Below are 27,781 nucleotides of genomic sequence, written 5' to 3' on the forward strand. Positions count from 1 at the left end.
CTGTACATAAAATACAAAGTACCCAAATATGTATTACATAGTGTGCATATAATATCAAAGTATCCCAAATATGTATTACATACTGTAGATAAAATATCAAAGTGAAACAGATATGCACTTTATACTGTACATAAAATATCAAAGTGAAACAAATATGCATTTTATACTGTAGATAAAATATCAAAGTACACCAAATATGTATTATATACTGTACATAAAACATTTAACTACACAAAATATGTATTATATACTGTACATAAAATATCAAAGTACACCAAATATGTATTATATACTGTACATAAAATATCAAAGTATAACAAATATGTATTATATATTGTACATAAAACACTAAAGTACAATGAATATGTAGTATATGCTGCACATAAAATAGCAAAGTACACCAAATATGTATTATATAGTGTACATGAAATATCAAATTAAACCAAATATGTATTATACACTGTACTTAAAATATCAAAGTACCCCAAATATATATTATATACTGCACATAAAATATCAAAGAACCCCAAATATATATTAAATAATGTATATGAAATATCAAAGTATGCAAATATGTATTACAAACATCTCATAAAATTTCAAAGTACCCAAAATATATATTATATTCTATATATAAAATATCAAATTATCCTAAATATATATTAAATACTGTATATGAAATATCAAGTACCCCAAATATGTATTATATACTGTTCATAAAATATCACAGTACCCCAAATATGTATTACATACTGTACACAAAATATCAAAGTACTCCAAATATCTATTATATACTGTACATAATATATCAAAGTACAACAAATACGTATTATGTACTGTACCTAAAATATAAAAGTACCAAAAATATGTATTATATACTGTATATAAAATAAAAAAATACCCCAAATATATATTACATACTCTACATAAAATATCAAACTAACCCAAAAATGTATTATATACTGTACATAAAATATCACAGTACCTCATATACTGTACATAAAATATCACAGTACCCTGAATATGTATTACCTACTGCAGATAAAACAACAAAGTACCCCAAGTATGTATTATATACTGTGCACGAAATAACAAAGAACCCCAAACATGGATTATATACAGTAGATACAATATCATAGTAACCAAAAGTGTATTATATACCATACATAAAATATCAAAGTACCCCAAACATGTATTATATACTTTACATAAAATATCAAAGTACCCAAAATATGTATTGTGTATAGTAGATACAATGTCAAAGTACCCAAATGTGTATTATATACTGTACATAAAATATCAAAGTACCCCAATATGTATTATATAATTTACATAAAATATCAAACTACCCCAAATATATGTTATATACTGTATATAAAATAACAAAGAACCCCAAATATGTATTATATATAGTAGATAAAATATCAAAGTACCCAGATGTGTATTATATACTGTACAGAAAATATCAAAGTAACCCAAATATGTATTATATACAATAGATACAATATAAAAGTTCCAAAATGTGTAATATATACTGTACATTAAATATCAAAATACCAAAAGTATATATTATATACTGTAGATACAATATCAAAGTATCCAAATGTGTATTTTATACTGTACATAAAATATAAAAGTAACCCTAATATGTATTATATATTGTAAATAAAATATCAAAATACCCCAAATATGTATTATATACTGTTCATAAAGTATCAAAATACCCCAAATATGTATTATATACTGTAAATAAAATACCATATTACCCCAAATATATATTATATACTGTTTATAAAATATCAAAGTACCACAAATATATATTAAATACTGTATATGAAGTATTAAAGTAACCCAAATATGTATTATATACTGTTCATAAAATATGAAAGTACCAGAAATATTTTTTGTATACTCTATATAAAATATAAAAGAACCCGAAATATGTGTTAAATACTGTATATGAAATATCAAAGTACCCCAAATATGTATTATATACTATTCATAAAAGGTCAAAGTGCCACAAATAAATACTATACACTGTACATAAAATAGCAAAGTACACCAAAGATATATTATATCCTGTACATAAAATATCAACATACACCAAATATGTATTATATACTGTACATAATATATCAAAGTACCCAAAATATGTATTATATACTATACATAAAGTATCAAAGTACCCCAAATATGTACAGTGTACTGTATATAAAATGACAAAGTAACCCAAATATGTATTATATACTGTACATAGAATATCAAAATAACCCAAATATGTATTATATACTGTACATAAAATATCAAAGTACATCAAATATGTATTATATACTGTACATAAAATATCAAAGTACCCCAGGTATGTATTAAATACTGTACATACAATATGAAAGTACCTCAAATATGTATTGTGTTCTGTATATAAAATATCGACATAACCCAAATATGTATTATGTACTGTATGTAGAATATCAAAATACCCCAAATATGTATTATGTACTGTACATAAAATATCAAAGTACACCAAATATGTATTATATACTGTACATAAAATATCAAAGTACCCCAGATATGTATTACATACTGTACATACAATATCAAAGTACCCAAACTATGTAACATATACATTACATAAAATATCAAAGTACCCAAAAATATGTATAATATATATTAGATACAATATCAAAGTACCCAAATGTGTATTATATACTGTACATAAAATATCAAAGTACACCAAATATGTATTATATACTGTACATGAAATATCAAAGCACACCAAATATGTATTCTATACTGTACATGAAGTATCAAACTACACCAAATATATATTATATACTGTACATAAAATATCAAAGTACCCCAAATATATATTAAATACTGTACATGAAATATCAAAGAAACCCAAATATTTATTATATACTGCTCATAAAATATCAAAGAAACCCATATACATATTAAATGCTGTACATAAAATATCAAAGCACACCAAAGATATATTACATGCTGTTTATAAAATATTAAAGTACTCCACATATGTATTATATTCTGTGCATAAATATCAAAGTACCCCAAATATATATTATATACAGCAGATACAATATCAAAGTACCCCAATGTGTATTATATTCTGTACATAAAATATGAAAGTACCCCAAATATGTATTATATACTGTACAAAAAAGATCAAAGAACCCCAATTATGTAATAGTGTACATAAATTATCAAAGTAACCCTAATATGTATTATATACTGCAGATAAACTATCAAAATGAAACAGATAGGTATTTTATACTGTTCATAAAATATCAAAATGAAAAAAATATGCATTTTATAGTGTAGATAAAATATCAAGTACTCTGAATATGTATTATATATTATACATAAAATATTAAAGTAAACATAATATAAATTATACATGAAATATCAAAGTACACCAAATATGTATTATATACTGTACAGGAAACATCACAGTAAAACAAATATGTATTATATAATGTACATAAAATATTAAAGTACCCCAAATATGTATTACATACTGTACATAAAATATCAAAGGACCCCAAATATGTATTATATACTGTATATAAAATATCAAAGTACCCGAAGTATGCGTTATATAAAGAACATAAAATATCAAAGTTCCCCAAACACATATTATATACTGCACATAAAATATAAAAGTACCCCAAATATGTATTATATACCCTACATAAAATATCAAAGTACCCCAAATATGTATTACATAGTGTACATAAAATATCAAAGTACCCCAAATATGTATTATATATTGTACATAAAATATCAAAGTACACCAAATATGTATTATATACTGTACATAAAATATCAAAGTACCCCAAGTGTGTATTATATACTGTACATAGAATATATAAGTGCCCCAAGTATGTATTATATACAGTAGATAAAATATCAAAGTACCCAAAAGTGTATTATATACGGCATAAAATATCAAAATATCCCAAATATTTATTATATACTGTACATAAAATATCAAAGTACCCCAAATATGTATTATATATTGTACAAAAAATATCAAAGTACCCCAAATATGTATTATATACCGTACATAAAATATCAAAGCACCGCAAATGTGTATTATATACTGTACATAAAATAAAATAGTGCCAATAATATGTATTATATACAGTAGATAGAATATCAAAATACCCAAATGTGTATTATATAGGGCATATTATATCAAATTATCCCAAATATTTATTATATACTGTACATAAAATATCAAAGTACCACAAATATGTATTCTATACTCTACGTAAAATATCAAAGTACCCTAAATATGTATTAAATAGTTTACATAAATTATCAAAGTACCCCAAATATGTATTATATACTGAAGATGAAATATCAAAATGAAACACTATGTATTTTATACTGTACAAAAAATATCAAAGTGATACAAATATGCATTTTATACTGTAAATAAAATATCAAAGTACAACAAATATGTATTATATACTGTACATAAAATATCAAAGTATACCTAATATGTATTATATACTGTAAATAAAATATCAAAGTACCCCAAATATGTCTTATATACTGTACAAAAAATATTAAAGTCCACCGAATATGTAATATATACTGTACATAAAATATCAAAGTACCTCAAGTATGTTTTAAATAGTGTACATAAAATATCAAAATACCCCAGATATGTATTACATACTGTACATACAATATCAAAATACCCAAAGTATGTATCATATACAGTACATAAAATATCAAAGTACCCAAAAATAGATATTATATACAGTAGATACATTATCAAAGTACCCAAATGTTTACTATATACTGTACATAAAATATCAAAGTACCCCAAATATATATTACATATTGTACATAAAATATCAATGTACCCCAAATATGTTTTAAATACTGTACATAAAATATCAAAGTCCACCAAATATGTATTACGTACTGTACATAAAATATCAAAGTACACAAAATATGTATTCTATACTGTACATGAAATATCAAACAACACCAAATATATATTATACACTCTACATAAAATATCAAAGTACCCCAAATATATATTACATACTGTATATGAAATATCAAAGTACCCCAAATGTGTATTATACACTGGTCATAAAATATCAAAGTTCTCCATATACATATTATATACTGCACATAAAAGATCAAAGCACAACAAAGATATATTATATACTGTACATAAAATATCAAAGTACCCAAAATGTGTATTACATAATGTAGATAAAATATAAAATTACCCCAAACATGTATTATATACTGTATGTAAAATATCAAAGTACACCAAATATGTATTACATACTGTACATAAAATATCAAAGTACCCAAAATATGAAAAATATACTGTACGTAAAATAACGCAGTACCCCAATTATGTATTATATACTGTTCATAAAATATCACATTACCCCAAATATGTATTACCTACTGTAGATAAAATGACAAAGGACCCCAAGTATGTACTATATACTATACATAAAATATCAAAGTACCCCAAATATGTATTATATACAGTAGATACAATATCAAAGTACAAAAATGTGTATTATATACTGTATATAAAATATCAAAGTACCCAAAATATGTATAATATACTGTAGATAAAATAGCAATATGAAACAGATATGTATTTTATATGGTATATTAAATAAGAAATTGAAACAAATATGCATTTTATACTGTAGATAAAATACCGAAGTACACCAAATATGCATTATATACTGTACATAAAATATTAAAGTACTCCTAATATGTACTATATACTATACAAAAAATATCAAAGTACACCAAATATGTATTATAGACTGTAAATGAAATATCAAAGTGCACCAATATGTATTATATACTGTACATAAAATATTAAAATACACCTGATATGTACTATACAGTGTACATAAAATATCAAAGTACACCAAATATATATTATATACTGTACAACAAATATCAAAGTACACCAAATATGTACTATATACTGTACATAAAATTTCAAAGTGAACCAAATATGTATTATATACTGTACATAAAATATCAAAGTACCCCAAATATGTATTATATACTGTATATAAGATAACAAAATACCCCAAATATGTATTATATACTGTACAAAAATATCAAAGTACACCAAATTTGTATAATTAACTGTGCATAAAATATAAAGTACACCAAATATGTATTATAAATTGTACATAAAATATGAAAGTACACGAAATATTTAATATATACTGTACATAAAATAGCAATGTGCACCAAATATGCATTATACACAAAACGTAAAATATCAATGTGCCCCAAATATGTATTATATACTGTAAATAAAATATTATAAAACCCCAGATATATATTATATGCTGTGCATAAAATATCAAAGTAACCCAAATATGTACTCTATAGTGTATATAAAATATCAAAGTACCCCAAATATGTATTATATACTGTACACAAAATATGAAAGTGAACCAAATATGTATAATATACTGTACATAAAATATCAAAGAGAACGAAACATGTATTATCAACTGTATATACCATATCAAAGTACACCAACTATATATCATATAATGCACATAAAATATCAAGCTACACCAATATCAAAGTACTGAAAATATATATTATATACTCTATATAAAATATGAAAGCACACCAAATATTTATTATATACCATACACTAAAATATAAAAGTACACCAAATATATATTATATACTGTACATAGAATATCAACCTGCACCAAATATATATTATGTGCTGTACATAAAATATCAAAGTACCCCAATTACAAATTATGTACTGCACATAAAATATCAATGTACAACAAATATGTGTTATATACTACATATAAAATATCAAAGTACACCAAATCTGTAGTATAAACTATACACAAATTTTGAAACTGCACAAAATATTTGTTATATACTGTACATAAAATATCAAGGTACCCAAAATGTATATTATATACTGCACATAAATAATAAGCACACAGACTATGTATTATTTACCTTACATATAATATCAAAGCAGACAAAATATATATTATATACTGTACATAAAATATCAAAGGACACCAAATATACATTATATACTGTGCATAAAATATCAAAGTACTCCAAATGTATACTAAGGAGTGTACATAAAGTTTCAAAATACAATAAATATATACTATATACTGTACATAAAATATCAAATCACACCACATATATTATATACTGAACATAAAATATCAAAGTACACCAAAAATATATTCTATACTGTACTGAAAATATCATAGTACACCAAATATATTATATACTGTACATAAAATACCAAACTATACCTAATATATATTATATACTGTACATAAAATAAAAAAGTACATTAAATATAGATTATATAGTGTACATAAAGTAACAAAGTACACCAAATATATATTATATACTGTATCTAAAATAAAAAAGTATAGCAAATATATCATATATACTGTACATAAGATATCAATGTACACCATATATAATATTCTCTACATAAAATATCAAAGTACACAAAAAGTGTTATATACTGTTCATAAAATTTCAAATTACACCAAATCTATATTATATACTGTACATAATATTAAAAAATACACAAAATCTATGTTGTATACTGTACTTAATATATCAAAGGACACCAAATATATATGATATACAACACATAAAATATCAAAGTACAACAAATATGTATATTATACTGTAGATAATATATCAAAGTACACCATATGCATTATATACTGTACATAAAATATCACAGTACATGAAATATAATATACACTGTACAAAAAATATCAAAATACACCAAATATATATTATATACTGTACATAAAAAATCAAATTACACCAAACATATTTTATATAGTGTACATAAAATATCAAAGTACACCAAATATATATTATATAATGTACATAAAATATCAAAATACACCATATATATTAAATACTGTATCTAAAATATCAAAGTACTCCAAATATATATTAACTTCTGTACATAAAACATCAAAGTACAAAAATATATATTATAAACTGTACACAAAATATCAAAGTATACCTAATGAATATTATATACTGCAAATAAAATATCAAACTACACCATATATATATTTTATAGTGTACATACAGTATCAAAGAACAGAAAATATATATTATATACTGTACATAAAATTTCAAAGTATGCTAAATATATATTGTATAGTGTACAAAAAATATCAAAGTACACCAAATACATATCATATACTGTACATAAAATATGAAACTACAACAAATATATATTATATACTGTACATAAAATATCAAAGTACAACAAATATATATTATATACCCTACTTAAAATTTCACAGTACACCAAATATGTTTTATATAATGCACATAAAATATCAAAGTACACCAAAATTATATTATACACTGCACATAAAATATCAAAGTACACCAAATGTATATTATATACTGTACAGAAAATATCAATGTACCCCAAATATATGTTATATACTGCAGATAAATTATCAATGTACACCAACTATATATTGTATACTGTACATAAAATATCAAAGTACCCCAAATGTATATTATATTCTATACATATAATATCAAACTACACCAAATCTACATTATATACTGTAAATAAAACATCAAAGTACAACAAATATATTTTATATACTGTACACAATATATCACAGTATACCACAGTTATATTATATACTTTACATTAAATATCTCTGTACACCATATATGTCTTATATGCGGTAATTATTATATCAAAGTACACCAAATATATATTATATACTGTACATAAAATATCAAAGTATAGCTAACATATATTTCATACTGTAAATAAAATATCAAAGTACACCAAATATGTATCATATATGGTTAATAAAATATCAAAGTAAACCAAATATATATTATATACTGTACATAAAATATCAAAGAACACCAAATATATATTATATACTGCACATAAAATATGAAAGTACACCATATATATTATATACTGAACCTAAAATATCAAATTTCACCAAATATATATTACGTACTGTACATAAAATATCAAAGTACACCAAATATATATTATGTACTGTGCAAACAATATCAAATTACACCAAATACATATTTTGTAGTGTACAGAAAATATAACAGTACACCAAATATATATTATATGCTGTACATAAAATATCAAAGTAGACAAAATATATGTTATATATTGAACATAAAATATGAAAGTACACAAAATATATATTATATAGTACATAAAATACAAAGTCCACAAAATATATATTATGTATTTTACATAAAATTTCAAAGTAAAGTACACAAAGTATGTATAATATATTGTACATAAAATATCAAAGTACACAATATATATATTATATATTGTACTTCAAATATCAAAAATAACAGGAAATATATGTTATATGTTGTACATAAAATATCAAAATATATAAAGTATATATTATATATTGAACATAAAATGTCAAAGAACACATAATATATACCATAATTTTTACATAAAATATCAAATTTCACAAAATATATATCATATATTGCACATAAAATATCAAAGTACACAAAATATATATTATATATTTTACATAAAATGCCAAAGTACACAAAATATGTATGATATATTGCACATAAAATATCAACCTACACAATATATATATTATATATTGTACATAAAATATCAAAGTACACAAAATACATATCATATACTGTACATAAAATATCAGTGTACACAAAATATATATTACATATTGTACATAAAATATCAAAGTTCTCAAAATATATATCATATATTGTACATTTACTATCAAATTACACAAAATATATATTATATATTGTACATAAAATATAAAAGTACACAAAGTATATGTTGTATATTGTACATAAAATATGAAAGAACACAAAATATATATCATATATTGTACATAAAATATTAAATTACACAAAATATATATTATATAATGTTCATAAAATATCAATTACACAAAATATATACTATATATTGCACATAAAGTATCAAAGTACACAAAATATTTATAATATATTGCACATAAAATATCAAAAAAATTGCACAAAATATATATTATATATTGTACATAAAACATGAAATTACACAAAATATATGTTATATATTGTACATAATATATCAAATTAACGTTCAAAAATCATATATTATATATTGTACACAAAATATCAAAGTACACAATATACGTGATATATATTGTACATAAAATATCAAAAAGTACACAAAATATATGTTATATATTGTACATAAAATATCAAAATACACAAAATATATGTTATATATTGTACATAAAATATCAAAGTACATAAAATATATATTATATATTGTACATAAAATTTCAAACTATACCAAATATATATCATATATTGTACATAAAATATCAAAGTGCACAGAATATATATTATATACTGTACATAAAATATTAAAGTACACAAAATATGCATTATGTGTTGTCCATAAAATATCAAAATACACAAAATAGATGTCATATATTGTACATAAAATATCAAAGTGCGCAAAATATATATCATATATTGTACATAAAATATCAAAGTACACAAAATATATATCATATATTGTACATAAGCTATCAAATTTCACATAATATAAATCATATATTCTACAAAAAATATCAAACTACACAAAATATATATGATAATTTGTACATAAAATATCAAAGTATACAAAATATATGGCATATATTGTATATAAAATATCAAAGTACACAAAATATGTCACATATTGTACATAAAATATCAAATTACACTAAATATATACCATATATTGTACATAAAATATCAAAGTACACAGAATATATATCAAATATTGTACGTAAAATATGAGAGTACATAAAATATGTATCATATAATGTATATAAAATATCAAACTACACTAAATATATATTATATATTGTACATAAATTGTGAAAGTACACAAAATATATATTATATATTCCACATAAAATATCAAAGTACACAAATATGTATTATATATTGTACATAAAATATCAAAGTTCACAAAATATATGTTATATATTGTACATAAAATATCAAAGTATACCAAATATATATTACATATTGGACATAAAGTATCAAAGGAAACAAAATATATATTATATATTCTACATAAAATAGCAAATTACACATAATATATATTATATATTGCACATAAAATATCCAAGTACACAAAATATTACATGTTGTAAATAAAAAAATGAGAGTACACAAAATATATATCATATATTGTACACAAAAAGTCAAAGTAAACAAAATATGTGTCACATATTGTATATAAAATATCAAAGTCCACAAAATATATATTATGTATTGTACATAAAATATCAAAGAACACAAAATATATGTTATGTATTGTACATAAAATATGAACGTTCAGAAAATATGCATTATATATTCTACATAAAATAATGTACACATAATATATGTTATATATTGCGCATAAAATATCAAAGTACACAAAATAAATATTTTATATTGTACATAAAATATCAAAGTACACAAAATATATATTATATATTGTACATAAAGTATCAAATTACACAAAATATATATTAAATATTGTACATAAAATATCAAAATATACAAAATATATATTATATGTTGTACATAAAATATCAAAAATACACAAAATATATGTTATATATTCTACATAAAATATCAAATTACACAAAACATATGTTCTATATTGTACATAAAATATCAAAATACACAAAATATATGTTATATATTGCATATAAAATATCAAAATACAGAAAATATATGTTATATATTGTACATAAAATATCAAACTACACAAAATATATATCATGTATTGTACATGAAATGTCAAAGTACAAAAATATATATTATGTATTGTACATAAAATTTCAAAGTACACAAAATATATAATATATTGTACATAGAAAATCCAAGTACAAAAAATATACATTATATATTGTACATAAAATATCAAAGTACACAAAATATATATCATATATTGCACATAAAATATCAAACTACACAAAGTATATTTCATATATTGTACCTAAAATATCAAAGTACACAAAATATGTATCAAATGTTGTAAATAACATATCATGGTACATAAAATATATTTCATAAGTTGTACATAAAATATCAAAGTACACAAAATATATATCATATATTGTAAATAAATTATCAAAGTACACAAAATATATGGCATGTACTGTATATAAATTATCAAAGAACACAAAATATATATCATACATTGTACATAAAATATCAAAGTACACAAAATATATATCATATATTGTACATAAAATATCAATATACACAAAATATATATCATATATTTTACATAAACTATTCAAAAAGTATGGAAAATTTATGTTGTATATTGTTTAAAAATGTCTAAGTACACAAAATGTATATCATTCATTCTCCAAAAAATAACAAAGCACAAAAATATACGGTTTATATGTTACATAAAATATCAAAGTATACAAAATATATATTATATATTGTACATAAAATATGAAACTACACAAAATATATATGATATATTGTACACAAAATATCAAAATACACAAAATATGTATCATATATTGTACATAAAATATCATACTACACAAAATATATATTATATATTCTACATAAAATATCAAAGTAAAGTTCAAAAAATATATAGTATATATTGTACAAAAAATACAAAAGTACACAAAATATGTATTATATATTGCACATAAAATATCAATCTACACAATGTATATATTATATATTATACATAAAATATGAAAGAACACAAATTATATATCACATATTGTACATTAAATATCAAAGTACACAAAATATATATCATATATTGTACATAAAATATCAAAGTATCAAAATTATATATTATATTTTGTACATAAAATATCAAAGTACAGTATATATATATTATATATTGTACATAAAATATGAAACTACACAAAATATATATCATCAATTGTACATAAAATATCAAAGTACACAAAATATATATTATGAATTGCACATAAAATATCAAAGTACACAAAATATATATTATATATTGTACATAAAATATCAAAAACAAAATATATATCATATATTGTACATAAAATATCAAATTACCCAAAATATATATCATATATTGTACATAAAATATCAAAGTACACAAAATATATATTATATATTGTACATATATCAAAGAAGGCACAAAATATACCATATATTATACATAGAATATCAAATTACATGAAATATATGTCATTTATTGTACATAAAATATCAAAATACACAAAATATATACCATATATTGTATATAAAGTATCAAATTACACAAAATATATATCACATATTTTACATAAACTATCAAAGTACACAAAGAATACATTACATATTGTATATATAGTATCAAATTACACAAAATATATATTATATATTGTACATAAAATAAAGTCTGCAAAATATATATTATATATTTGCCATAAAATATCAAAGTACGCAAAATATGTATTATATATTGTACATAAAATATGAAAGTACACAAAATAAGCATTATATATTATACATAAAATATCAAAGTGTACAAAATATGAGTTATATATTGCACATAAAATATCAAAATAAAGTACACAACATATATATTATATATTGTACATTACATATCAAAGTACACAAACTATATATCCTATATTGTACATAAAATATCAAAGTACAGTTCACAAAATATATATTATGTATTTTACATGAACTATCAAAAAGTACAGAAAATATATATTATATATTGTACATAAAATATCTAAGTACACAAAATGTATATCATATATTCTCCAAAAAATATCAAAGTACACAAAATATACGGTTTATATGGTAAATAAAATATCAAAGTACATAAAACATATATTATATATTGTACATAAAATATGAAACTACACAAAATATATATCATATATTGTACACAAAATATCAAGGTACACAAAATATGTATCATATGTTGTACATAAAATATCAGAGTACACAAAATATATATTATATATTGATGATAAAACATCAAAGCACAAAAATATACATTATATATTGTACAAAAAAAAGTACACAAAATATCATATATTGCGCATAAAATACCAACCTACACAATATATATATTATATATTGTACATAAAATCCCAAAGAACACAAATTATATATCATATATTGTACAAAAAATATGAAAGTACAAAAAATATATATTATACATTCTACATAAAATATCAAAGTACATAAAATATATATCATATATTGTACATTAAATATCAAAGTACACAAAATATACATCATATTGTACATAAAATATAAAAGTACAAAAACTACATATTTTATATTGTACATAAAATATGAAATTACAGAAAATATATATTATACACTGTACATGAAATATGAAACTACACAAATTATATATCCTATATTGTTCATAAAATATTGAAGTACAGAAAATATTTATTATATATTGTACATAAAATATGAAACTACACAAAATATATATCATATATTTTACATAAAATATCAAAGTTCACAAAATACGTATTATTTATCATACATAAAATATGAAAGCACACAAAATATGTATTATGGATTACACATAAAATATCAAAATAAAGTACACAAAATATTTATTATATATTGTAGATAAAATATGAAATTACACAAAATAAATAACATATATTTTATATAAAATATCAAACTACACAAAATATGTATGATATATTCTACATAAAATATCAAAGTACACAAAATATATGTTATATATTCTACATAAAATATGAAAGTACGCAAAATAAATATTATATATTGTACTTAAAATATCAAAGTACACAAAATATATATTATGTGTTGTACATAAAATATCGAATTACAAACAATATATATTATATATTGTACATAAAATATCAAAGGACACAAAATATATACTATATTCTGTAATTAAAATGTCAAAGTACACAAAATATATATTATATATTGTACATAAAATATCAAATTACACAAAATAAATATAATGAATTGTACATAAAATATCAAAGTTCACAAAATATATATTATGTATTGTACATAAAATATCAAAGTACACAAAATATATATATTGTACATAAATATCAAGTACACAATGTTCGTATTATATATTGTACTTAAAATATCAAAGTAAACAAATTATATATCATGTATTGTACATAAAATATCAAAGTACACAAAATATTTATCATATATGGAACATTAAACCTCAAAGTACACATAATATATATCATATATTGTACATACAATATCAAAATACACAACATATATCACATATTGTATGTAAAATATCAAAGTACAGCAAATATATATCATATATTGTACATAATATATCAAACTACAGAAAATGTTTATCATATATTGTACATAAAATATCAAAGTACATAATATATATTATATATTGTACATAAAATATCAAAGTACACAAAATAGGTACTACATATTGGCCATAAAATATCAAAGTACACAAAATATATTTTATATATTATACACAAAAAACCAATATAAACAAAATATATATCATATATTGTACATAAAACATCAAAGTACACAAAATATATATTATATATTGTGCATAAATTATAAAAGTACAGGAAATATATATTATATATTTTATATAACATATCAAAGTACACAAAATATGTATCACATGTTGTACATAAAATATCAAAGTACCCAAAATATATATTATATATTGTACACAGATTATCAAAAAGTACACATATGTTTTAAATTGTACATACAATATCAAAGTACCCAAAATATATCTTATATATTGTACATAAAATATCAATGTACACAAATAATATATTTTATATTATAGTTGAAATATCAAAGTTCACAAAATATATATCATATATTGTACACAAAATATCAAAGTACACAAAATATATATCACATATTGTAGATAAAATATCAAAGTACATAGAATATGTATCATATATTGTACATATTATTTCAAACTACCCAAAATATATATCATATATTGTACATAAAATATCAAAGAGCATGAAATACACATTTTATATTGTACAAAAAATATCAAAGTACACAAAATATATATCACATAATTTACATAAAATAACAAAGTACACAAAATATATATTATATATTGTACATAAATTATCAAAAAGTACACAGTATTTATGTTTTTTATTGTACATAAAATATCAAAGTACCCAAAATACATGTTATATATTGTACATAAAATATCAAAGTACACAAAATATATGTTATACATTGTACATAAAATATCAAAGTACACAAAATATATACTATATTGTAAATAAAATATTAAATTACACAAAATATATATTATATATTGTACATAAAATATCAAAGTACACGAAATAAATATAATAAATTGTACATAAAATATCAAAGTTCACAAAATATATATTACGTATTGTACATAAAATTTCAAATTACACAAAATTTATATAGTATATAAAATATCAAGTACACAAAATATATATTATATATAGAACTTAAAATATCAAAGTACACAAATTATATATCATATATTTTACATAAAATATCAAAGTACACAAAGTATATATTATATACTGTACATAAAATATCAAAGTACACAAAATATATATTAGATATTGTACATAAAATATCAAAATACACAAAATATATATGATATATTGTTCATAAAATATCAAAGTATAGAAAATATATATCCTGTATTTCACATAAAATGCCAAGTACACAAAATATATATTATATATTGTACATAAAATATCAAAGTACAAAAAATATATATTGTACATATAATATCAAAAACTACACAAAATATATGGCACATATTGTACATAAAATATCAAAGTACACAAAATATATCCTACTTATTGTACATGAAATATCAATGTACACAAAATATATCTTATATATTGTACAAAAATATCAAAGTATACGAAATATTTCTTGTATATTGTACATAAAATATCAAAGATCACAAAATATAACTTACAGGTTGTACATAAAATATCAAAGAAAACAAAATATATCTTTTATATTTTACATAAAATTTCAAAGTATACAAAATATATCCTATATATAGTACACGAAGTATCAAAGGACACAAAATATATCTTGTATATTTTACATAAAATATCAAAGTACCCAAAATATATATCATATATTGCACATAAAATATAAAATAACACAAAATATATATCATAAATTGTATATAAAATATCAAAGTACACAACATATGTATTATATATTGTACAAAAAATATGAAAATATGCAAAATATATATCTTATATTGTACATAAAATATCAAAGTACACAAAATATGTATTATATATTGGCCATAAAATTACAAATCACACGAAATTTATATTATATATTGTACATAATATATCAAATTACACAAAATATATATTATAGATTGTACATAAAATATCAAAGTAAACAAAATTTATATTATATATTGGCCATAAAATATCAAAGTACACAAAATATATATTATATATTGTACGTAAAACATCAAAGTACACAAAACATGTATTTTGTATTGCACATAAAATATCAAAGTACACAAAATATATATTATATATTGTACAAAAAATATGAAAGTAAACAAAATAAATATCGTATATTGTAAATAAAATATCAAAGTACACAAAATATGTATCATATATTGTACATAAAATATCAAAGTTCACAAAATATATATTATATATTGTACATAAAATATCAAAGCAAAGTACACAAAATATATCTTATATATTGTACATAAAACATCAAAATACACAAAATATATATCATATATTGTACATAAAATATCAAAGTACACAAAATATATATCATATATTTTACATTAAATATCAAAGGACACAAAATATGTATTATATATTTTACATAAAATATCAAAGTACATATAATATATATCAAATATTGTATATAAAATTTCAAAGTACACAAAATATATGACATATCCTGTACATAATATATCAAACTACACAAAATATATATCATATATATCATATATTGTACATAAAATATCAAAGTACACAAAATATATATTATATATTGTACATAAAATATCAAAGTACACAAAACACTTATTTTAAATTGGCCATAAAGTATCAAAGTACACAAAATATATATTATATATTATACATAATATGTCAAAGTACACAAAATATATGTTATATATTGTACATACAATATCAAAGTACACAAAACATATATTATATATTGTACATAAAATATCAATGTACACAACATATATATATTGTTCATAAAATATCAAAGTAAACAAAATACGTAATATATACAGTACATAAATATCAAAGTACACTAAATATATATCATATATTGTACATAAAATATCAAAGTGCAGAAAATATATATCATATATAGTACATAAAATATCAAAATACACAAAATTTGTATCATATATTGTACATAAAATATCAAATTACACAAAATATATATTGTATAATTTACATAAAATATCAAAGTACACAAAATATGTATTATATATTGTGCATGAAATACCAAAATACACAAAATATAGGTTATATATTGTACATGAAATATCAAAATATATATAATATATTGCATATAAAATATGAAAGTACACAAAATATATATCGTATATTGTACATAAAATATGAAAATACACAAAATATATGTCATCTATTTGACATAAAATATCAAAGTACAAAAAATATCTATCATATATTGTTTATACAATATCAAAGTACACAAAATATATATTATATATTCTACATAAAATATGAACGTAAAACAAACAAACTATATATCATATATTGTACAGAATATATCTAAATACACAAAATATTCATTATATATATAAATATACAGGGAATGGAATGAAATGGAATGGAATGGAATGGAATACAATGGAAGGGAATCAACATGAGAGAAATGGAATGGAAACAAATTTAAAGGAATGGAATGGAACGGAATTTAATCAACTGGAATGGAATGGAATGGAATGGAATAGAATCAAATGGAATGGAATTGAATGAAATGGAATGGAATGGAATGGAACGGAATGGATTGGAATGGAATGGAATGGAATGAAATGGATTGGAATGGAATAAAATGTAATAGGATGGAATGAAATGGTATGGAACAGAATGAAATGGAATGGAATCAAATCATCCCGAGGGGAATGAAATGGAATTGAATGGAATGGAATGGAATTTAATGCAAAGGACTGGAATGGAATTGAATGGAATGGAATCAACCCGAATGGAATGGAATGGAATGGAATGGAATGGAATGGAATGGAATCAACCCGAGTGGAATAAAATGGAATGCAATGGAATGGAATGGAATGGAATGGAATGGAATGGAATGGAATGGAATGAAATGGAATGGAATGGAATAAACCTGAGTGGAATAGAATGGAATGGAATGGAATAGAATGGAATGGTATGGAATCAACACGAGTGGAAAGGAATGGAAGAAACTGAATCGAATGGAATGGAATCAAATGGAATGGAATGGAATCAACTGGAATGAAATGGAATGGAATGGAATGGAATGAAATTAATCCGAGTGGAATGGAATGGATTGGAATGGAATGGATTGGAATGGAATCAACCAGAGTGGAATGGAATGAAATGCAATGGAATGGAATGGAATCAACCCGAGTTGAATTGAATGAAATTGAGTGGAATGGAATGGAGTGGAATGGAATGGAATGGAATCAAATGGAATGGAACGGAACGGAATGGAATGGAGTGGAAATGAATGCAATCAACTGGAATGGACTGAAATGGAATGGCATGGAATAGAATGAAATGGAATGGAATGGAATTAACCAGAGTGGAATGGAATGGAATGGAGTGGAATAGAATGGAATGGAATGGAATGGAAGGGAACGGATTGAAATGGAATGGAATGGAATCAACCCGAGTGGAATGGAATGGAATGGAATGGAATAGAATGGAATCATCCAGAGTGGAATAGAATGCAACGGAATGGAATGGAATGGAATGGAATAAAATCATCCCGAGTGGAGTGTAATGGAATGGAATGGAATAGAATGAAATGGAATGGAAAGGAATGGAATCAACACGAGTGGAATGGAATGGAAAGGAATGGAATGGAATCAACTGGAATGGAGTGGAAGGGAATGGAATAAACCTGAGTGGAAAACATTGCAATGGAATGGAATAGATTGGAATGCAATGAAATCCACCCCAGTGAAGAGGAAAGGAACGGAATGAAATAGAATGAAACGGAATGGAATGGAATGGAATTAACCCGAGTGGAATGGAATGAAATGGAACAGAATGGCATCAATCCTAGTGCAAAAGAATGTATCGGAATGGAATGGAATGCAATAGAATGTTATCAACCCGAGTGGGAAAGAATGTAATGTAATGGAATGGAATGGAATCATCCCGTGTGGAATGGAATGGAATGGAATGGAATGGAATGGAATGGAAAAGAATAGAATAGAATGGAAGGGAAGGCAATGGAATCAACATGAGTGGAATGGAATGGAACGGAATGGAATGGAATGGAAAGAAACGGAATCACATGGAATGGAACGGAATGGAATGGAATGGAATGGAATCCAGACGAGTGGAATGGAATGGATTGGATTGTAACGTAATGGAATGGAATGGAATCAACCAGAGTGAAATGGATTGGAAGGGAAATTAACAGAATGGAATGGAATGGAATGGAGAGGAATGGAATGGAATGGAATGGAATGGAATCATCCACAGTGTAATGGAATGGAAAGGAATGGAGTCGAATGGAATGTAATCAACTGGAACGGAATGGAGTAAAATGGAATGGAATGGAAGGGAATGGAATCAAACTGAGTGGAATGGAATGGAATGGAATTGAAACAACCCGAGGGGAATGGAAAAGAATGGAGTCAACTGGAATGGAATGGAATGCAATGGAATGGAATCGAATGGAATTAAACAGAGTGAAATGAAGTAGAATGGAATGGAATGGAATGGCATCAACTGTAATGGAATGCAATTGAATGGAATGGAATGGAATCATCTTCAATGGAATGGAACGGAATGGAATGAAATGGAATGGATGGGAGTGCGATGGAATGAAATAGAATCAACCCGAGTGGAATGGAATGAAATGGATTGGATGGGAGTGCGATGGAATGAAATAGAATCAACCCGAGTGGAATGGAATGGAATGAAATGGAATGGAATGAAATGGAATGGAACAGAATGGAAAGGAATGGAATCAACCCGAGAGCAGTGGAATGGAAAAAAATTTAATGGAATGGAATGGAACGGAATGCAATGGAATGGAATGGAATAGAATCAACTGGAATGGAATTGAATGAAATGGAATGGAACGGATTGGAATGGAATGAAATGGAATAGAATGCAATGAGCTGGAATGGAATTGAATGCAATGGAATGGAATCAAATCAACCCGAGGGGATTGGAATGGAATGGAATGGAATGAAATTGAATGGAATCAACTGGAATGGAATGGAAAGGAATGGAATGGAATGGAATCAACACGAATAGAATGGAATGGAATGGAATGGAATAAACCTGAGTGGAATGGAATGGAATGGAATGGAATGGAATGGTACGGAATAAACACGAGTGGAAAGGAATGGAATGGATTTGAATGGAATGGAAAGGAATCAACTGGAATGGAATGGAATGGAAAGCAATCAACTGTAATGGAATGGAAAGGAATTGAGTGGAATGGAATTGAATGGAATTGAATCAACCCGAATGGAATGGAATGGAATGGCATAGAACGGAATTGAATGAAATGGAATTGAATGGAATTGAATCAAACCGAGTGGAATTGAATGGAATGGAATGGAATGGAATGGAATGGAGTGGAGAGGAATGGAATGGAATGGAATGGAATGGAATGGAATGGAATGGAATAGAATGGAATGGAAAGGAATGGAAAGGAATGGAATGGAATGGCATGGAATGGAATGGAATGGATTAGAATTAAATTGAATCAACCTGAGTGGAATGGTATGGAAAGGAAAGGAATGGAATAGAATGGAGTAGAATGGAATTCAATCAACCCGAGTGGAATGGATTGGAATTGAACGGAATGGAATGGAAGGGGAAGGAATGGAATGGAATGGAATGGAATGGACTGGAATGGAATGGAATGGAATGGAATCAATCTGAGTGTAACGGAATGGAATGGAATGGAATAGAAAGGAATGGAATGAAAGGGAATGGAATTGAATGGAAAGGAAGGTAATAGAATGGAATTGAATGAACCCGAGTGGAATGGAATGGAATGGAATGGAAAGGAAAGGAATGGAATGGAATGGAATGGAATGGAATGGAATGGAATCAACCCAAATGGAATGGAATAAAATGGAATGGAGTGGAATATAACGGAACAGAATGGAATGAAGTGAAATGCAATAGAATGCAATTGAATGAACCCGAGTGGAATGGAATGGAAAGGAATGGAATGGAATGGAATGGAAGAGAATTGAATTGAATTAACCTGAACGGAATGGAATGGAATGAAATGGAATGGAACGGAATGGAATGGAATAGAGTGGAATTGAATCAACCCGAGTGGAATGGAATGGATTGGAATGGAATGGAATGGAATGGAATGGAATACAATGGATTTGGAACAAAAACGAGTGGAATGGAATGGAGTGGAATGGAATCGAATGGAATGGAACGGAATGGAATGGAATAGAATGGAATTGAATCAACATGAGTGGAATGGAATGGCATGAAATGGAATGTATTGGAATGGAATGGAAAGGAATGGAATGGAATTGAATCAACCCAAGTAGAATGGCATGGCATGGAATGGAAAGGAAAATAATGGAATAGAAATGAATGGAATCAACACGAGTGGAATGGAATGAAATGGAATGAAAAAGAACGGAATGGAATGCAATGGAGTGGAATGGAGTGGAATGGAATGGAATGGTATGGAATGCAATGGAATGGAATTGAATCCACAAGAGTAGAATGGAGTGGAATGGAATGCAATGTAATAGAATGGAATTGAATCAACCAGAGTGAAGTGCAATGGAATGGAATGGAATGGAATAGAATGGAAATGAATCAACACTATTGGAATGGAATTAAATGTAAATGAATGGAATGGAATGGAATGGAATGGAATGGAATGGAAAGGAATGGAATGGAATGGAATAGAATGGAATTGAATCAACCTGAGTGAAATGGAATGGAATGGAGTGGAGTGGAATGGAATGGAATGGAATGGAATGGAATTGAATGGAACTGTACCAAACAGAATGGAATGGGATGGAAATGAATGGAATGGAATGGAATAGAATGGAATTGAATCAACCCGAGTGAAATGGAATGGAATGGAATCAACTGGAGAGGAATGGAATGGAATGGAATCAACTGGAGTGGAATGGAATGGAATGGAAAGGAATGGAATGGAATCGAATGGAATAGAATGGAATTTAATCAACATGAGTGGAATGGAATGGAATGAAAAGGAATCGAATGGAATGGAATCAACCCGAATGGAATGGAATGGAATGGAATGGAATGGAATGGAATGAAACGCAATAGAATGGAATTGAATCAACCCGAGTGGAATGGATTGGAATGGAATGGAATGCAATGGAATCGAATGGAATTGAATGGAATGGAGTAAAACGGAATTGAATCAATCTGAGTGAAATGGAATGGAATGGAATAGAATGTAATGGAACGGAATGGAATGGAATGGAATAGAAGGGAATTAAATCTACCCCAGTGGAATGGAATGGAATGGAATGGAATGGAATGGATTGGAATGGAAAAAATAGAATGGAACTGAACCAATCCAGGTGGAAAGGAATGGACGGGAATGGAATGGAATGGAAAGGAATGGAATAGAATGGAATTTAATCAACACGAGTGCAATGAAATGGAATGGAATGAAATGGAATGGAATCGAATTGAATAGAATGGAATAGAATTAACCCGAGTGGAATGGAATGGAATGGAAAGAATTGAATCAACGTGAGTGGAAAGGAATGGAATGGAATGGAATAGAATGGAATAGAATCATCCCGAGTGGAATGGAATGGAATGGAATAGAATGGAATGGAATGGAATGGAATAGAAAGGAATTGAAACAAACCGAGTGGAATGGAATGGAAAGGAATGGAGTGAAGTGAAATGGAATGGAATGGAATGCAATGGAACGGAATGGAACGGAATGGAAAGGAATGGAATGGAACGGAATGGAATGGAATAGAATGGAATGGAATACATTAGAATGAAATTCAATCAAACCGAGTGGAATGGTATGGAAAGGAAAGGAATGGAATGGAATGGAATGGAATCAACCCGAGTGGAATGTAATGTAATGGAATGGAAGAGAATGGAAGGGGATCTAATGGAATGGAATGGAATGCAATAGAAAGGAACCAAATCAACCCGAGTTGAATGGAATGGAAGGGAATGGAATAGAATGGAATGGAATGGAAAGGAATGGAATAGAATGGAATTGAATCAACCCGAGTGGAACGGAATGGAATGCACTTGCATGGCATGGCATGGAATGGAATGGAACGAAATGGAATGGAATGGAATGGAATGGAATGGAATAGAATGGAATTGAATCAACCCGAGTAGAATGGAATGGAATGGAATGGAATGGAATGGAATGGAATGGAATGGAATAGAATGGAATGGAATGGAATGGAGTGGAATGGAATAGAATGGAATGGAATGCAATGGAATGGATTGAATTGAATCAACACGAGTGCAATGGAATGGAATGGAAGGGAAGAGAATGGAATTGAATCAACCCGAGTGGAATGGAATGGAATGGAAAGAATTGAATCAACGTGAGTGGAAAGGAATGGAATGGAATGGAATAGAATGGAATAGAATCATCCCGAGTGGAATGGAATGGAATGGAATGGAATAGAATGGAATGGAATGGAATGGAATGGAATGGAATAGAAAGGAATTGAAACAAACCGAGTGGAATGGAATGGAAAGGAATGGAGTGAAGTGAAATGGAATGGAATGGAATGCAATGGAACGGAATGGAACGGAATGGAAAGGAATGGAATGGAACGGAATGGAATGGAATAGAATGGAATGGAATACATTAGAATGAAATGCAATCAAACCGAGTGGAATGGTATGGAAAGGAAAGGAATGGAATGGAATGGAATACAATGGAATTGAATACATTAGAATGAAATTCAATCAAACCGAGTGGAATGGTATGGAAAGGAAAGGAATGGAATGGAATGGAATGGAATCAACCCGAGAGGAATGGAAGAGAAAGGAACGGAATAGAACAGAATGGAATGGAATGGAATGGAATGGAATCAACACGATTGGAAAGGATTGGAATGGAATAAATTGGAATGGAACAGAATGTAATTTAATCAACCCGAATGGAATGGAATGGAATGGAATGGAATGGAATAGAATGGGATTGAATGAACTGGAATGGAATGGAATGGAATGGAATAGAATGGAATAGAATCATCCCGAGTGGAATGGAATGGAATGTAATAGAATGGAATGGAATGGAATAGAAAGGAATTGAAACAAACCGAGAGGAATGGAATGGAAAGGAATGGAGTGAAGTGAAATGGAATGGAATGCAATGCAATGGAACGGAATGGAACGGAATGGAAAGGAATGGAATGGAACGGAATGGAATGGAATAGAATGGAATGGAATACATTAGAAAGAAATTCAATCAAACCAAGCGGAATGGTATGGAAAGGAAAGGAATGGAATGGAATGGAATGGAATGGAATCAACCCGAATGGAATGTAATGGAAGAGAATGGAAGGGGATCTAATGGAATGGAATGGAATGCAATAGAATGGAACCAAATCAACCCGAGTTGAATGGAATGGAATGGAATAGAATGGAATGGAATGAAAAGGAATGGAATAGAATGGAATTGAATCAACCCGAGTGGAATGGAATGGAAGGAACTGGCATGGAATGGCATGGAATGGAATGGAATGAAATGGAATGGAATGGAATGGAATGAAATGGAGTGGAATGGAATGGAATCAACCCAAGTGGAATAGAATGGAATGGAATGGAAAGGAAAGGAAAGGAATGGTATGGAAAGGAATGCAATGGTATGGAATGGAATGGAATGGAATGGAATGGAATTCAATGGAATGGAATTGAATGCAATGGAATGGAATTGAATGGAATTGAATCAACTGGAACGGAATGGAAAGGAATTGAATGGAATAGAATTAACCCGAGTGGAATGGAATGGGATGGAATGGAATGGAATGGAATGGTATAGAATGGAATCCAATCAACCTGAGTGTAATAGAATGGAATGGAGTGGAACGGAATTGAATGGAATGGAATGGAATGCAATTGAATCAACCCGAATGGAATGGAATGGAATGGTATGGAATGGAATGAAATGGAATGGAATAGAATAGAATACAATGGAATTGAATCAACCTGAGTGAAATTGAAGGGAGTGGAATGCAATGGAACGCTATCAGCACGAGTGGAATGGAATGGATTGAATAGGAGGGTAATGGAAAGGAATGGAATGGAATTCAATGGAATAGAATCCAATTGAATCAAACCAAGTGGAATGGAATGGAATGGAAAAGCGTGGAATGGAATAGAATGGAATGGAATGGAATGCAATGGAATCGAATAGAATGGAATTGAATCAACCCCAGTGGAAGGGAATAGAATGGAATGGAATAGAATGGAATTGAATCAACTAGAATGAAATGCAATGGAATGGAATGGAATGGAATCATCCCGAGTGGAATGGAATGGAATGGAATGCAATAGAATGGAATGGAATGGAATAGAATGGAATTGAATCAACTGGAATGGAATGGAATGGAATGCAATGGAACCGAATCAACCCGAGAGGAATGTAATGGAATGGAATGGAATGAAATGTAATAGAATGATATTGAATCAACCCAAGTGGAAAGGAATGGAATGGAATGGAATGGAATGGAATGGAATGGAATGGAAAGGAAAGGATTGGAATGGAATGGAATGGAATGGAATGGAATGGAATGGAATAGAATGGAAAGGAATGGAATGGAATGGAATGGAATAAACCCGAGTGGAATGGAATGGAAAGGAATGGAATAGAACGGAATGGAAGGGAATGGAATCATCCCGAGTGTAGTGGAATAGAATGGAATGGTATGGAATGGAATGGAAAAATCCCGAGTAGAATGGAATGGAATGGAATGGAATGGAACAGAATGTAATCGAATTAATCCGAATGGAAAGGAATGGAATGGAATGGAATGGAACGGAACGGAATGGAATGGAATGGAATGGAATGGAATAGAATGGAATAGAATGAACTGGAATGGAATGGAATGGAAGAGAATGGAATTGAAACAAGTGGAATGGAATGGAAGGGAAGGGAATGGATTTCAACGGAATCAACCCGAGTAGAATGGAATGGAATGGAATGGAAAAGAATGGAATGGAATGGAATGGAATGGAAAAGAATGGAATTGAATGAACTGGAATGGAATGGAATGGAATGGAATGAAATGGAATGGAATGGAATGGAATAGAATGGAATACAATGAACTGGAATGGAATGGAACGGTATACAATGGAATTGAATCAACCCGAGTGTAATGCAATGGAATGGAATATAACGGAACCAAATGGAATACAATTGAATCAACCGGAATGGAATGGAATGGAATGGAATGGAATGGAATGGAATGGAATGGAATAAA

The sequence above is a fragment of the Pan troglodytes genome, chromosome 22 (assembly GCF_028858775.2).
Source record: "Pan troglodytes isolate AG18354 chromosome 22, NHGRI_mPanTro3-v2.0_pri, whole genome shotgun sequence".
Classification (NCBI taxonomy): domain Eukaryota; kingdom Metazoa; phylum Chordata; class Mammalia; order Primates; family Hominidae; genus Pan; species Pan troglodytes.